This window comes from Callithrix jacchus, chromosome 5 (genome assembly GCF_049354715.1).
Source record: "Callithrix jacchus isolate 240 chromosome 5, calJac240_pri, whole genome shotgun sequence".
Lineage (NCBI taxonomy): Eukaryota > Metazoa > Chordata > Mammalia > Primates > Cebidae > Callithrix > Callithrix jacchus.
Genome location: NC_133506.1, coordinates 82,199,105 through 82,213,564, shown reverse-complemented (window position 1 = coordinate 82,213,564; position 14,460 = coordinate 82,199,105). Strand labels below are relative to the sequence as shown.

The 14,460-nt window shown below is 43.1% G+C and overlaps 1 pseudogene; it reads left to right on the top strand.

The window, feature by feature from the left end:
• Positions 1-2,474: 2,474 nt before the first annotated feature.
• LOC100410444 (E3 ubiquitin-protein ligase KCMF1 pseudogene) lies at positions 2,475-3,720 on the top strand (annotated as a pseudogene).
• The last annotated feature ends 10,740 nt before the right edge of the window (positions 3,721-14,460 follow it).

Sequence of the window (14,460 nt, the reverse complement as noted above, 5' to 3'; positions counted from 1 at the left end):
GTCTCCGCCTCCCAAGGTACTGGGGTTATAGGTGTGAGCCACCGTGACTGGCCACCTGTCTGAACTTTTAAGTGAAGGAAACCATCTTCTTTAAGTGTTACTGTTCTGGCTTCTCTGTTACTCAGCCTAACTGGATTCTTGTCAATACAGTGCACTTTGAGCATTATTTATGATTATTTCCATTTGTACTTTCTAAATTATACTAACAACTCCAGTTATTAGTACAGTAGTAGAGATGTGATAATTTAGTAAATACATATTTGACCTTTATGTAGTAATTAAGTGAAAAGTTATAGGTGCCAATGAGTTGCACTGTTCCAGGGGCTGTTGCTACATAAAAATGTATCCCCAGAATTACTGGCGAAAAACATGTTATTTTATTATGCTTACAAATTCTGCGGGACAGGAATTTGGATGGAGCACAGTGATGGCTGGGGAAGGAGCCAGGCAGTGGCAGTGAGTGGCGGGGAGCTTTTCAGCCACTGGCCTGGAGGTTGACATTGGCCATCAGCTGTGGCCTCAGCTAGGCTGTGGGTTGGAACACGTACACTGTGTAGTTTCTCCCTGTGGACACATTTGGCTTCTTCGCAACTTGGCACTGGGTTCCAGTGAGTCCTTCCGAGAGCAAGAAAAGTGCATGGCATTTTAATTTTAATGACTAGCCTTGGAATTCACATGATGTATCTTCTGTCATACTCTATTGGATGAAGCAGTAACCAAGGTCTGTTTGGGTTCAATAGAAGGGAACATAGAGCCCACTATTTGAAGAGAGGAGTGTTAAGATTACATAATAATAAGAGTATGTGGGATGGGAAATACTCTTTGGAAAATAAAATCTGTGACACTAATCATTTCCTTAAGACCGGAGAAATTGCTTGGGAGAGACTGAGGATCAGTGGTTTTCCTTTTTATTGTCCCTGGGTCAGCCTTAGATACAGGTGAATTGACTGAATGGTGCGATTAAAATGAAAGTAGCATCCCGTTCTAATTCTACAGCTGCCAGAGTATCTCTATTCTTTGACTTACACCTCTAAATAGATAGGTAAGGATGTGTGTATGTGTAGAGGTGATGGCACATTAATTCCAACATGTAGGTACTGTGGGCCTTCTAAATCTGTATAACTCTTAGAGCTTATTAAAGTTATTTTATGTATTATGTGATTCTCCTCAAGAGGGAAGAATGACCATTATGTACCACGTAACCTCATGTTACAGGTAGGTAACTAATACTGGCAGAAGTTAATTTGTTGAAGGTTGCATGTAGTAAGGATAGTAATACTCACTAGATGTCCCATTTGTTCTACATTTCCCAGTTTCCTTAATTAGTTTGAGGCCACGTGGTTAGCAATGGCCAATGAAATGTGAAAGTGAATAGAGATGTTAGGTGCCTGAATGGCGTAGGACAGTTACAGACAACAAAGAATTGTCCTGTATTCATGACTTCTTCGTACCTCGCTGAACAATTACGTACATGGAAATCCTGTTTATAATGAGAAAGGAAAAGCAACCCTACACCTGGCAGCTGAAAGCTGACCTTGCCCTAATGGCTAGGCTATTATACTCTGTTGAATATAAACAATGTTATAGAAGAGCAACAACTGACAAGGCCACTGAGTGTGGTGGAGGAAGACAAAAATTAGGACACTCTATAGTCATGTTCAAACATAGAACAAGATTCTGTACAAATCATAAAGAGTGACCAGACATTCTGCCTCTTGGCTTACATGAGTGATAGTTGCTCCATTACCCATTAGATCACTCTGCTCCCCCTTCCTCCTAGATGAAAAATTTTATTTACACTCACTTAAAATTGTCCTTGCTTTCTGAAAGCACTCAATCCAGAGTAAAACGATGATTCATGGAGCCCTTCTTCAAACCACCCAACACAACCCCAAATCCTATAAAAAGCCCTTCCGCTCTTCCTCCCTACGCGCGGCGTGGAGCGGCGCGGAGGCGGCCAGGCGGAGGCTGGGCTCGGGCGTCCGTTCGCGGCCGGCTGGCAAGCGCGGGCAAACGCCGCAACCCGAGCCGCCGCCGCCGCCGCCGCCGCCGCCGCCGCGCCGCCTCCGCCGGCCGCGGGGCCTCGGGGCCGCTGGGTCCGTCGCGGGCAGCGAGAGGCGGGCTGGCGTGCGGGCGGCGGAAGGAGGCGGAGGAGGAGGAAGAGGAGGAGGAGGCGGCGGCCGGGAGCCGGGTGAGAGGCGCGGAGGGTGGGCCGGGGAAGGGGAGGAGCGGGATTTGCGGAGCGCCGCGCCGCTGCCGGGAGCCGGCGGGCCCGAGAGTGACCGGAGTCACGGTGGGCGCCGGCGGAGCCGCGGCGTCGGACCCGCCTCCTGGAGGAGCTCAGCCCCGACCAGGCCCGTCCCCATTCCCGCCCCGCGCGGCCTCCCCGCCGCCGCCTCCCCGCCGCCGCCGCCGCCGCCGCCGCCGGAGCGCTCCCCTGCCCACCCCGCCCCCGCGGCCGAGCCCAGGAGTCCAGTGGGAGTCGGCCGGCCGGCGCGGGCAGCGCCGGGACCCCGCGGGGGACACTGCAGCCGGAGCCCGGGAGGGGCCGCGCCGCCACCGTCTGAACTAGGATTTCCCGACATGAAGGTGTCAGCTGTGATGCATGTTTAAAAGGAAATTTTCGAGGTCGCAGATATAAGTGTTTAATTTGCTACGATTACGATCTTTGTGCATCTTGTTATGAAAGTGGTGCAACAACAACAAGGCATACAACTGACCACCCAATGCAGTGCATATTAACAAGGGTAGATTTTGATTTATACTATGGTGGGGAAGCTTTCTCTGTAGAGCAACCACGGTCTTTTACTTGTCCCTGTTGTGGAAAAATCGGCTATACGGAGACATCTCTTCAAGAGCTTGTTACTTCTGAACACGCAGAAACATCAACAGAAGTGATTTGTCCAGTATGTGCAGCATTACCTGGAGGCGATCCTAATCATGTCACGGATGACTTTGCAGCTCATCTTACACTTGAACACAGAGCCCCTAGAGATTTAGATGAATCGAGTGGTGTTCGACATGTATGTAGAATGTTTCACCCTGGCCGGGGATTAGGAGGTCCTCGTGCTCGTAGATCAAACATGCACTTTACTAGCAGTTCTACTGGTGGACTTTCTTCTTCTCAGAGTTCATATTCTCCAAGCAATAGGGAAGCCATGGATCCTATAGCTGAGCTTTTATCTCAGTTATCGGGAGTGAGACGTTCTGCAGGAGGACAGCTTAATTCCTCTGGCCCTTCCGCTTCTCAGTTACAACAACTGCAGATGCAGCTGCAGCTAGAACGGCAGCATGCCCAGGCAGCACGGCAACAACTGGAGACCGCACGCAACGCAACCGGGCGTAGTAACACAAGCAGTGTCACCACTACAATCACACAATCCACAGCAACAACCAACATAGCTAATACAGAAAGCAGTCAGCAGACTCTCCAGAATTCCGTTTCTTTTAACAAGGTTGAATGATCCTAAAATGTCTGAAACGGAGCGCCAGTCCATGGAAAGCGAGCGTGCGGACCGCAGCCTGTTTGTCCAAGAGCTCCATCTGTCCACTTTAGTGCGTGAAGAGAGCTCGTCCTCAGACGAGGATGATCGGGGAGAGATGGCAGATTTTGGTGCTGTGGGCTGTGTAGATATTATGCCTTTAGATGTTGCTTTAGAAAACCTAAATTTAAAAGAGAGTAATAAAGGAAATGAGCCTCCACCACCTCCTCTTTGATGACATCCCAATTCGCAGACAGTGTCCTCTGTGCTGTATTTGCCAATGTAAGTGGACAACAACTATCTTGGGTTTGTTTGGTGATTGTAATTTCAGGTCTGTCACTCTTGTTACATTGTGTACATTCAAAAGGAAGAGAGAAAATATATATGATAATCATTTCCACTTAACTAATTTTTACTTCTAGCAGGTAAATGTAGGTAGCAGTGCAGGGGTGATCTCTGCTTCCTGTACCTTGACATGCAAAAGGCTCTCCTAATATTCCACATTCAAACTGAAGAGGAAAATTGAAATCTCTAATGAAGCTGCTGTGTGTATTTATGAATATTAATGAATAAAAACTGCTTGGATGGTTTAAAAAAAAAAAAAAGCCCTTCCCAGCACCCTCATACTGAGGCACCCCATGGTTCCTCATGGTATGTGGTCTCTGTTGTGCAAAAGTGTGCTAATAAACCCAACTCGATTGAACCTCCGCAGAGCTGTTCCTCACGATCTCGAACTGGTGGACATTGACAATAATTTTTTGAGCCTAGATGATAACTTCATTTTATATTTTTGTTGTTGCAGATCTGCAATACTTGACTTACCCAATGAAGTGAGGGAAGGTTGTAGTCTTGTTCAGTACTTTAGCAAGAGTTTTCCATCATTTTGAAAGTTGTCACTAGCGACAACATGGCTCCTGGCATTTGAGTTCCAAGTCAAAACTGCAGTGGTCTGTATTTGTAGTGGCCACATTAATGGTAATTATATGTACATATGCAAGTATCTAATCATTGTGTCTTCAGGAGTTTTGGCCATTCATTTCTAGATTGAATTACATATTACCATAGGTTGCTTCATTTTATTTCTCTGTTACATTACAGTTATTAAAGGTATTAAAGATACCTTTAATCATGATAGATGATTTATGCCTGAGGTAAGTTATATTGTGTTGTAGAATAATAAAACACGTTTAAAACTATTCTGATAAAAAGTGGCTGTGGGCCTGAAGGGGTGAAAACTATTAGTCTACAGTCATTGATGAACAGTTTGTTCCTTAGGCCCTCTTAGTTGGAGCTGGAGTGTGGGTAGATAAGGACTTGAGCTCTGATGTTCTAATATTCTGTGCTGCTTACTGAAGGTAGATGCCATATGCTTTGGAAACCAGAATGGACGTTTTATGACATTTGAGAAGTGAAGCAATTTTCTCACTCAGGCGGTCTATCATAGCTGGTAATTTCTAGTGTTCTAAGTGACTGTAGTAGATGCTGCTTATGTTAATTTAAGAGAAATCCTATGTATCCCATTAAAAGAAAAATCCTAGAGAAGCATTTCCGCAATGGTGGAGTATGGATCTTTGAATATCTGATTCTGCATAAAATCAACGAGGACACTGGCAGAAATGGTCAAAATAAGCTTTTTGAAACTCTGGAAATCAACAAAAGGATTACAAGAACTCAAAGAAAATATATTTGAGCGAAAGTCTGAATCTCTGTATGAACAGTAAGCTTTGTGGTGTTTTAACTTGCCCCGTCCCCATCTTCTCCCAACTCCACAGTAGCCTTGAAAATCAGCAACCTTGAGACCACAGTAGCTGTGAAAACCAGTAGCCTAGAAACCACTGGAAGAATTCAGAGTGCCCCCAGGATAGGTTTGGAGTTTTCCAAGAAGCCCCATCCCCAGAGATCTGTCACTCTTTGACCTGTCTGGTAGCTCCCTGGAATAGTCCCAATCACAGGCTTGTCTTCATTTAACCTGATTCAGGTCATTCAATGAGGAAAGCCCTATCCTCAGGTTATTTGTCAGAAAAATTGGTGGCAATCGTTTAAACAGCACAGTTGCCTGACAGGTATATACGAGCTGGGACAAACGGGACTGGCCAGAAAACTTAAAAGAAAAATAAGGGGAGTGTGATGTCTGTAGAGGCTTTGAAAAGTGCCAAAATATCCTCGGGAGCTAGAAAGGCAGGGAAAGATGAGAGACTAATTGCTTCAACTACTTGAGGAAATCCCTGTCTAATCATATGTTCAAGACTAAAGTAACCAAGCAGAGATTTCGGTGACTGCACAGAACAAAAAATACAGACTTAAAAAAATTAGTCCAGGAAAGGTACTACACATGCCACCATCACACTAAAAATAACAACAAATAGTAATAGTAACAAACCCTGCAAAGGTGGGGGGTGTGGGACAAATCTGATTTCCAGAGTTGTCACCTTACTTAAATTTTCCAGTTTTCAACAACAAAAGACGTGAAGAGACAGGAATTATGGCCGCCTGTGTATGGGGGGTGGGGGAAGAAAGCTCAGAAAACAGAAACCATCCTTAAGAAAACCCAGACATTGGATCTACTAGACAAAAAGTTTGTCAACCTTCAAATATGCTTTAGAAACTAAAGGAAACAATGGACAAAGAACTAAGAGAAAGGAAAATAATGTATAAAATGTGGAAATATCAGTAAACAGAAAATACGAAAGAAATTCTGGAGCTAAAAAACTGTAATAAATGACAAGTTTCTTAGGCTTACAGGTTAGAACAGGCAAAAGAATCAGCAAAACTTGAAAACAGGACAAATGTAAGTATCCAGTCTGAGGAACAGAAAGAAAAAATGAAGAGTGAACAGAGCCTAAGGGATCTGTGGGATGGTATCAGGTTACCAACATAGGCATTGCAGAAGTTCCAGAAGATGAAGAGAAAAGGGCAGAAATAATATCTGAAGAAATAATGGCTGAGACTTCCCAAATTCAATGAAATACATGAGCCACACATTCAAAAAGGTCAACGAATTATCAATAGGATAAACTCCAAGAGCTCCATTACTAAACACATCGCAGTTGGGCTGTCAAAAGCCAGAGACAGAGAATCTTTAAAGCAGCAGGAGGAAAACAACTTATGTATGAGGGATCCTCAATAAGATTAAATGCCTACTACTCATCAGAAGCTACAGAGGTAGTTTGTTCTATGACATATTCATAGACAAGTGCTAAAAGGAAAAAAACCAGAATTTTAGATCCAACAAAACTATGCTTCAAAACTGTAGGAAAGGATGAACATGGTGGCTCACACCTGTAATCCCAGTACTTTAGGAGGCCAAGGCAGCAGGTTTGCTTGAGCCCAGGAATTTGAGTCCAGCATGGGCAACATGGTAAAAAGCCATCTCTACAAAAAGTACAACAAACAGCTAGGTGTGGTGGCATGTGCCCGTGGTCCCAGCTACTTGGGAGGCTGAGGCAGGAGGATCATTTGAGTCTGGTAGGTTAAGGTCCTGATCATATCACTGCACTCCTGCTTGGGTGACAGAATAAGACCCCTCCCTCAAAAAAAAAAAAAAAAAAAGAAAAAGAAAAGCATACCCAGATAAAAACTAAGAGAATTCACTGCTAGCAGGTCTGCCTTAGAAGAAATGCTAAAAGTCGTCCTTCAGGCTGAAATGAAAGGACAGTAGACAGTAACTCCAATCCACATGAGGAAATAAAAAGCATCATTAAAGGTAACTACATAGGTAGACATGAAATAGAGTATAAATGTATTTTTGTTTGTAATCCTTTTCCTGTCTGACCTAAAGACAGCTACATAAAGCAATACTTATAGTTTTGATAGGGTTATAACTTACAAAGATGCAACTTGTATGATGATAATAGCACAAAGGAGGAGGGAGGGAATAGAGGTATATTAAAGATTTTGGGCTGGGCACGGTGGCTCACGCCGGTAATCCCAGTACTTTGGGAGGCTGAGGTGGGCGGATCACGAGGTCAGGAGATCGAGACCATCCTGGCTAACATGGTGAAACCCCGTCTCTACTAAAAAATACAAAAATTAGCTAGGCAGGCATGGTGGCGTGTGCCTGTAATCCCAGCTACTCGGGAGGCTGAGGCAGGAGAATTGCCTGAACCCAGGAGGCAGAGATTGCAGTGAGCCGAGATTGTGCCACTGCACTCCAGCCTGATGCCTGGCGACAGAACAAGACTCTGTCTCAAAAAAAAAAAAAAAAAAAGTGTTTGAGTATTACTGAAATCAGCTTGGCATTAATCTGAACCTAGCTTATGTTTAGATATTAAGCATAGTGCCTAGGGCAACCACTAAGAAAAGTCTCAATAAAAATACAATAAGAGGAACAAGAAGGAAATTAAAATGATATACTAGAAAATACCTATTTAATACAAAAGGCAGTAGTAGAGAAAGGAAATCAAAAGACATAGGACGCATAAAAGAAAAAGCAAATATCCCAGATAAAACTCCCACCTTATCAGTAATTGTATTAAAAGTAAATCAATTAAATATTCCAATCAAAAGAGATTGGTGGCCAGCACAGTGGCTCACACATGTAATCCCAGCACTTTGGGAGGTCGAGGTGGGTGGATCGGATCACTTGCGGTCAGAAGTTTAAGACCAGCCTGGCCAACATGGTGAAACCCCATCTCTACTGAAAATACAAAATTCGCTGGGCATGGTGGTGGGCGCCTGTAATTCCAGCTACCCTGGAGGCTGAGGCATGATAATCTTTTGAAGTGGGGAGGTGGAGGTTGCAGTGAGCCGAGATCGCGTCACTGCACTCCAGTGTGGGTGACAGAGCAAGACTCCATCTCAAAAAAAAAAAAAAAAAAAACAGATTGGCAAAAAACATGATCCAACTATACAACTATATACTGTAAGAGGCACATTTTAGATTCAAAGACAAAAACGTAGAAAGTAAAAGTATAGAAACAGATACACCATGCAAACAGTAACCAAAAGATAGCTGGAGGTACAACGCTGATGCCAAACAAAACCGATTTTTAAGACAAAAACTGTTTCAAGGGACAAAGAAGGATATTGCATATTGATAAAAGGGCCAATCCATCAGAAAGACATTAACACTTAAAAACAAATATGCACTTTAAAAATCCCATACATGAAGCAAAAGCTGACAAAATTAAACAATTTAATAATTACTAACAATTTACTTTTTTTTTATTTTTGAGACAGAGTCTCACTCTGTCACCCAGACTGGAGTGCAGTGGTGCTATCTCGGCTCACTGCAACCCCAGACTTCCAGGTTCAAGCAATTCTCCTGCCTCAACCTCCCAAGTAGCTGGGATGACAGGCCCACACCATCGAGTCAGGCTAATTTTTATAGTTTTAGTAGAGATTGGGTTTCACCATGTTGGCCAGGCTGGTCTCTAACTCCTGACCTGTAGTGATCTGCCTGTCTCGGCCTCCAAAGTGCTGGGATTACAAGGGTGAGCCATCGCGCCCAGCATAACAATTTGCTCTTAATAATTATTAATAACTAAACGAGATAATCCATGTAAAAGAGTCAGCATCCGGGCGTGGTGGCTCATGCCTGTAATCCCAGTACTTTGGGAGGCTGAGGCGGGTGGATCACAAGGTCAAGAGATCGAGACCATTGTGGTCAACATGGTGAAACCCCGTCTCTACTAAAAAAAAAAAAAAAAAAAAAATGCAAAAAGTTAGCTGGGCATGGTGGTGCATGCCTGTAATCCCAGTTACTCAGGAGGCTGAGGCAGAAGAATTGCCTGAACCCAGGAGGCGGAGGTTGCGGTGAGCCGAGATCGCACCATTGCACTCCAACCTGGGTAACAAGAGCGAAACTCCATCTCAAAAAAAAAAAAAAAAAAAGAGTCAGCATAGTCCCAGATACATGGTAAGCACTTCATGATGATACCTTATTTAGAAGGAAAAACTGAGTTGCTTTGCTAGTTAAAGGTGAAGAAGTCAGAAAATCTAACAATAGTGGCTGGAGATATCACCACTTCATTCATCATAATGCATAGAAGAAGGCAGATGATCAACTAGGAAAAAGAGGATTCCACAGCACTATAAACAAACTAAATCTGCTGGGCACGGTGGCTCATGTCTGTAATCCCAGCACTTTGGGAGGGCAGAGTGGGCAGGTCACTTGAGGTCAGGAGTTTGAGACCAGCCTGGTCAACATGGTGAAACCCCATCTCTACTAAAAATACAAAATCAGCCGGGTGTGGTGGTGCATGCCTGTAATCCCAGCGTCTCAAGAGGCTGAGGCAGGAGAATTGCTTGCTTGAACTCTGGAGGCGGAAGCTGCAATGAGCGATCTTGCCACAGCACTCCAGCCTGGGTGACAGAGTGAGACTCCATCTGAAAACAAACACAAACAAACAAACAAACACAAAAACAAAAGACAGGTATCTATAGAGACTCTATCCAGCAGCAGCCGACTACATATTCTATGCAAATGTGCATGGAACATTCTCCACGATAGACTATATGTTAGGCCATACAACAGGCTTCAATACATTTAAAATAATTAACGTCAAACAAAGTATAATATAATCTTTGGTCAAAATGGAATTAAATTAGAAATGAACAACACATTCGTGAATCTGAGAATTCAGAAAGATGTGCAAATTAAACAACATGTTGCTAAATAACCAGTGGGTCAAAGAAGAAATCACAAGGGAAATTAGAAAATACTTTGAGATTAATGAAAATGCAAACGCAACATACCAACACTTACGGGATGCAGCTATAACAGTATTTATAGAGAAATTTATAACTGTAAACACTTTTTTTTTTTTAAAGAAGAGATCTCAAATCTACGATCTCACCTTTCGTCTTAAGAAATCAGCAGATGACCGTGGTAAAGTAAGCAGAGGAAAAAAATAATAGATTAGAAAGGAAATAAAAATCATAAAGACTAGAAAAACGATAGAGAAAATCAACAAAACTAGAAGTTTGTTCTTTAACAGGATTAACAAAATTGACAGACCTGGAATCAGATTGAAAGAGAAGATCTCATTACTGTTTACTGAAAAAGCAATGGGTTATCCCAATAGAATATACATCGCTTTACACCTATTTTTGGTGTGGACTTTCTGTTAAGCATTCAAACGTTCCTTCTCCAAAAAGTGCTGTCCACGAATTGTTTCATCCTCATAACATTCTTAGAATGCAGAAGCTGTTGTATTTAGTAAATGGTAATCATTAAGAATTTGAATTCAGGCAGATCTGAGTTGTGGATTAATTCAGTATCCTGGTTTAGACTTTGAGAAAATCACTTTTCCCATTTTTTTTTTTTTGAGATGGCGTCTCGCTCTGTCGCCAGGCTGGAGTGCAGTGGCGTTACCTCAGCTCACTGCAACCTCCACCTCCCGGGTTCAAGTGATTCTTCTGCCTCAGCCTCCCGAGTAGTTGGGACTACAGGCATGCGCCACCATGCCCAGCTAATTTTTTTTTGTATTTTTAGTAGAGACGGGGTTTCACCATCTTGGCCAGGATGGTCTCGTGATCTGCCCGCCTCAGCCTCCTAAAGTGCTGGGATTACAGGTGTGAGCCACCGCGCCTGGCCACTTATCCCGTTTTTACAGATGAGGCAGCAGGCTGAGAGCCATAAGCACAAATACTTACCCTATTGAGGTGGGAGGAGCTTGTGAGGATTAAATGAGATAACTCATGTAAAACATTCCCTATAGTCCCAAGCCTACAGTAAGCACTTGATAACGGTAACTTGCTCAGATGGAAAACTCAGTTGCTAAGTTAACAGTGGAGTAGTCAGGAGACCTAACCCCTAGTTTGGTGGCTCCTCTTTAATTTAGGTTCTCATCTAGTATAGGACATGGATATTCCAAATGCAGCAAAGCAGTCAATTATAGGAGAGAATGCTGATTTTATTTTTTATTTTGTTTAGAACAAGTTAGAGATAATAAAAGAAAAACTTGAGACAAATTTAACAGTTGCAGTAAAGAATGATTCATGGGAATTAGGCTTTGCTCTGAAACATGGGCAGGGAGTATTTATAGGCAGAAGAAGCTGAAGAATGCAGAAACAAGGAAGACAAAGTGAATTGGTTGTTTCAAAGTTACCTTCCTTGGAAAGGTTAAAGCAGAGGGGACTTCCTTATCAGGCAGGCTAAAACTGGCTCTCTAGATTTCTTGGAAGGTCAGATAAACAACGTAGTTTTGGCTTGGTGACCTGGAACTTTACTATGAGTAACTCCATTTTGGTCTCCTGGGGCCTCGTGCATGAACTCAGTCCAAACCAATGACCCCCTGTGAATTTTATGTAACAGAGATCATAAGTTTACGAGCCGGTAACTTGCTATCACATTCATTCTAATTTATTTTATAGTTAAAGCACATCCTGTTATTTATATTTTTTGGATAATTGTTGAAATCCAGCACTGCTACAAATGAGTTTTAATGGCTTTTAAACATTTCTTCTAGGATATTGCCTTTCTCTGCAAGCCCAGTTCCTTCTTCTTGCTTGTAACTTGCACTAGATCCTCTAGATGGCAATATACTAACGTATGATGTAAATGAAACAAACGGGTGCTGGAGCACCCGATTTACTTACTTGGTTTAGTAAGAAAGGATGGTTTTCCTACAAGTGGTGAGTTAAGACTAAATCCATGTATCTTATTGTGAAATTAGTCAAAAGCAGGGCAAGGGGATGAATAGATGAATAAATAAGTACAATAAAATACCCGCCATGTTCCAGACATCAAGACAGGTACTGTAGACACAGTGAGACATAAGAAGAACTATGTGTGATATGTGTCTACCTTCCTGATCTTGACAAACCCTGCCATTTAACAAGTGAGGAAACTGAGGATTAGGGGATATGTAGCTTTCCCAGGGTCATATACCTAAGGAGAGGTGAAGCCAGGACTTGTCAATGGTGAGGGGAAGATGATGAGCTTGAGTTCAAGATATGTCAGATTTGAAGCCAATGGGTCGTATCAAAGTAGCAAAGTGCAGTGGAAACCTGGAACTCAAGCTTAGGATCAGGCCAAAGGTATATGTTTAAGAGCAACTCTGTAGAGCAGAGTTGAAGCTGCAACAATGTAGGGGTGGTCTATGGCAAATGTGTCAGTTAAAGAACTGATAGCTGAAGCGTAATTCCCAAAGAGCAAGGTGATAGGCAGAGGGTAAGGGCATACACAGTGCAGACAAACCTGAGTTTAAATCCTGGCTCCATACGTACTTGCTGTGTTGTTCATGGCATTTAATCTCTTAAATATGAGATACTTAATCTCTTTGACTCTTTGCAATAACCCTATGAGGGAGATACTATCTCCATTTTACAGATGAGGAAACTGAGGGTCAGAGAATGTAGGAGTTGACCCAAGGTTATGGTGCATCTAGTACATGATGGAACCAAATTCATATCTGGATAGTCTGCGTTAGCATTACAGTGCTGAGTACCACATGCGATCATACCCCTTACAACACCACCTTTGTATGTGGGTCTCCTTGTGCCAGAGACGAACATGGGCATACGCGCACACGCACACACACACAGACACACATACACATGCACACGTACCCACACAGAGATTGACTGATTTCAAAGAGTTGGCTTATGCAGTTGTGGGAACTGACAAGGGCAGGCCCGCAGGCTGGAACTCTCAAGCAGGAGCTGATGTTACAATCTTGAGGTCAACTTTCTACTTCCTCAGGGAAATCTTAAGTTTTGCTCATAAGGCCTTTAACTGACTGGATGAGACATTCCCACACAGTTAAAAGGTAAACTATTTTACTTAATGTTATCAGATTGTACGTGTTTATGAAATAGCTTCACAGCAAGCAACACCTAGTTTGATTAAATAACTCAGTACTAGCTAAGCTGACACAAAAAATTAACCATCACATGCCTTCAGTTTTCTGTAAATGCTACCACAGCAGGAAGTCTATTTTTCTCATTTGCCTTCACACTGCCAGTGCATGGCCCAACGCTGGGCACCTAAAGGCACTCAATAAACATTTACTGGGCATGTACCCACCTTTTAACAATGAAGGTGAAAGCCGTGGTATACCTGCTGTTTTCAACCATTGACCTGGGCTAGGTACAGATTTTCAGTGTGTTGAACTCACACATTACTTTCTCTGGGGCTCCCTGAATGGAGCAGTGGAAGGATTGATCTCAAAGCAGGAGACAGATACACCTCCTTCCTGGAGATCTGGCTTGGCCAGCTGGGTAGTTTTCCTTTTCAGAAGATGAAGCAACTGATGGTCATTGCCAGAAGCCATGAGCAGGCCTGACACTGCCAAGAGCCAAGTGGTGATCCTGCTGGGACACTGCTCATGCACTGTGTCTGTTCTTAGCTCTCAGCGGGCATCTGTTTCCAGCTCCTGGTGCAATTTGCAACTTTGGGTCTTAGGATGAAGGTGTAAAGGTTTTAAAGCATCAAAACCTTCCAGGGGTAGATAAGAGTGTTTAGCTGTGGATCTATGAACCCCTATAGCCACTGTGTGCACCTCTCTGAGACGCCAGCAGCTGCTTTGGAGCAAACAGAGGGATGGAGAAGAGGATGCCACCCAGGTGATGGAAACATCATCAAAAGTTAGGATGTTCTCTAGAAAGCCTTTTTGGCTGTCTGATTTCATATCTCCTTCCTCATCAAAGAGAATGGCGTTGACTCCTACTTGAGAATTTAAACACGTCTAGAACACGTGCTTATCTTTTCCTATCTTCTGTCTCCAGGATCACATCATACTGCCTCCCAGAGTCCTGTCCTTAACCCCCTTCCTTAGAATTTACAGACTAGCCTGGCAACAACCAAGCCCTGATCTTTATTCTGAATTACCTAGGACAGAACTGGATCTGTGACAGATGCTCAAAGGCTGTTTAATCAAACAGGAAAAACGCATATTTGGAGCAGGGGGAGGCAAAATGTTACTCTCAATGATTTATAATATTTTAAAATGTGTCTAATAGAGAATATAAAACAAACCAGAGAAGCATAAAGGAAGGTCATGCTAATTTTCATGAAGTGTTTTCTAACTCCAGG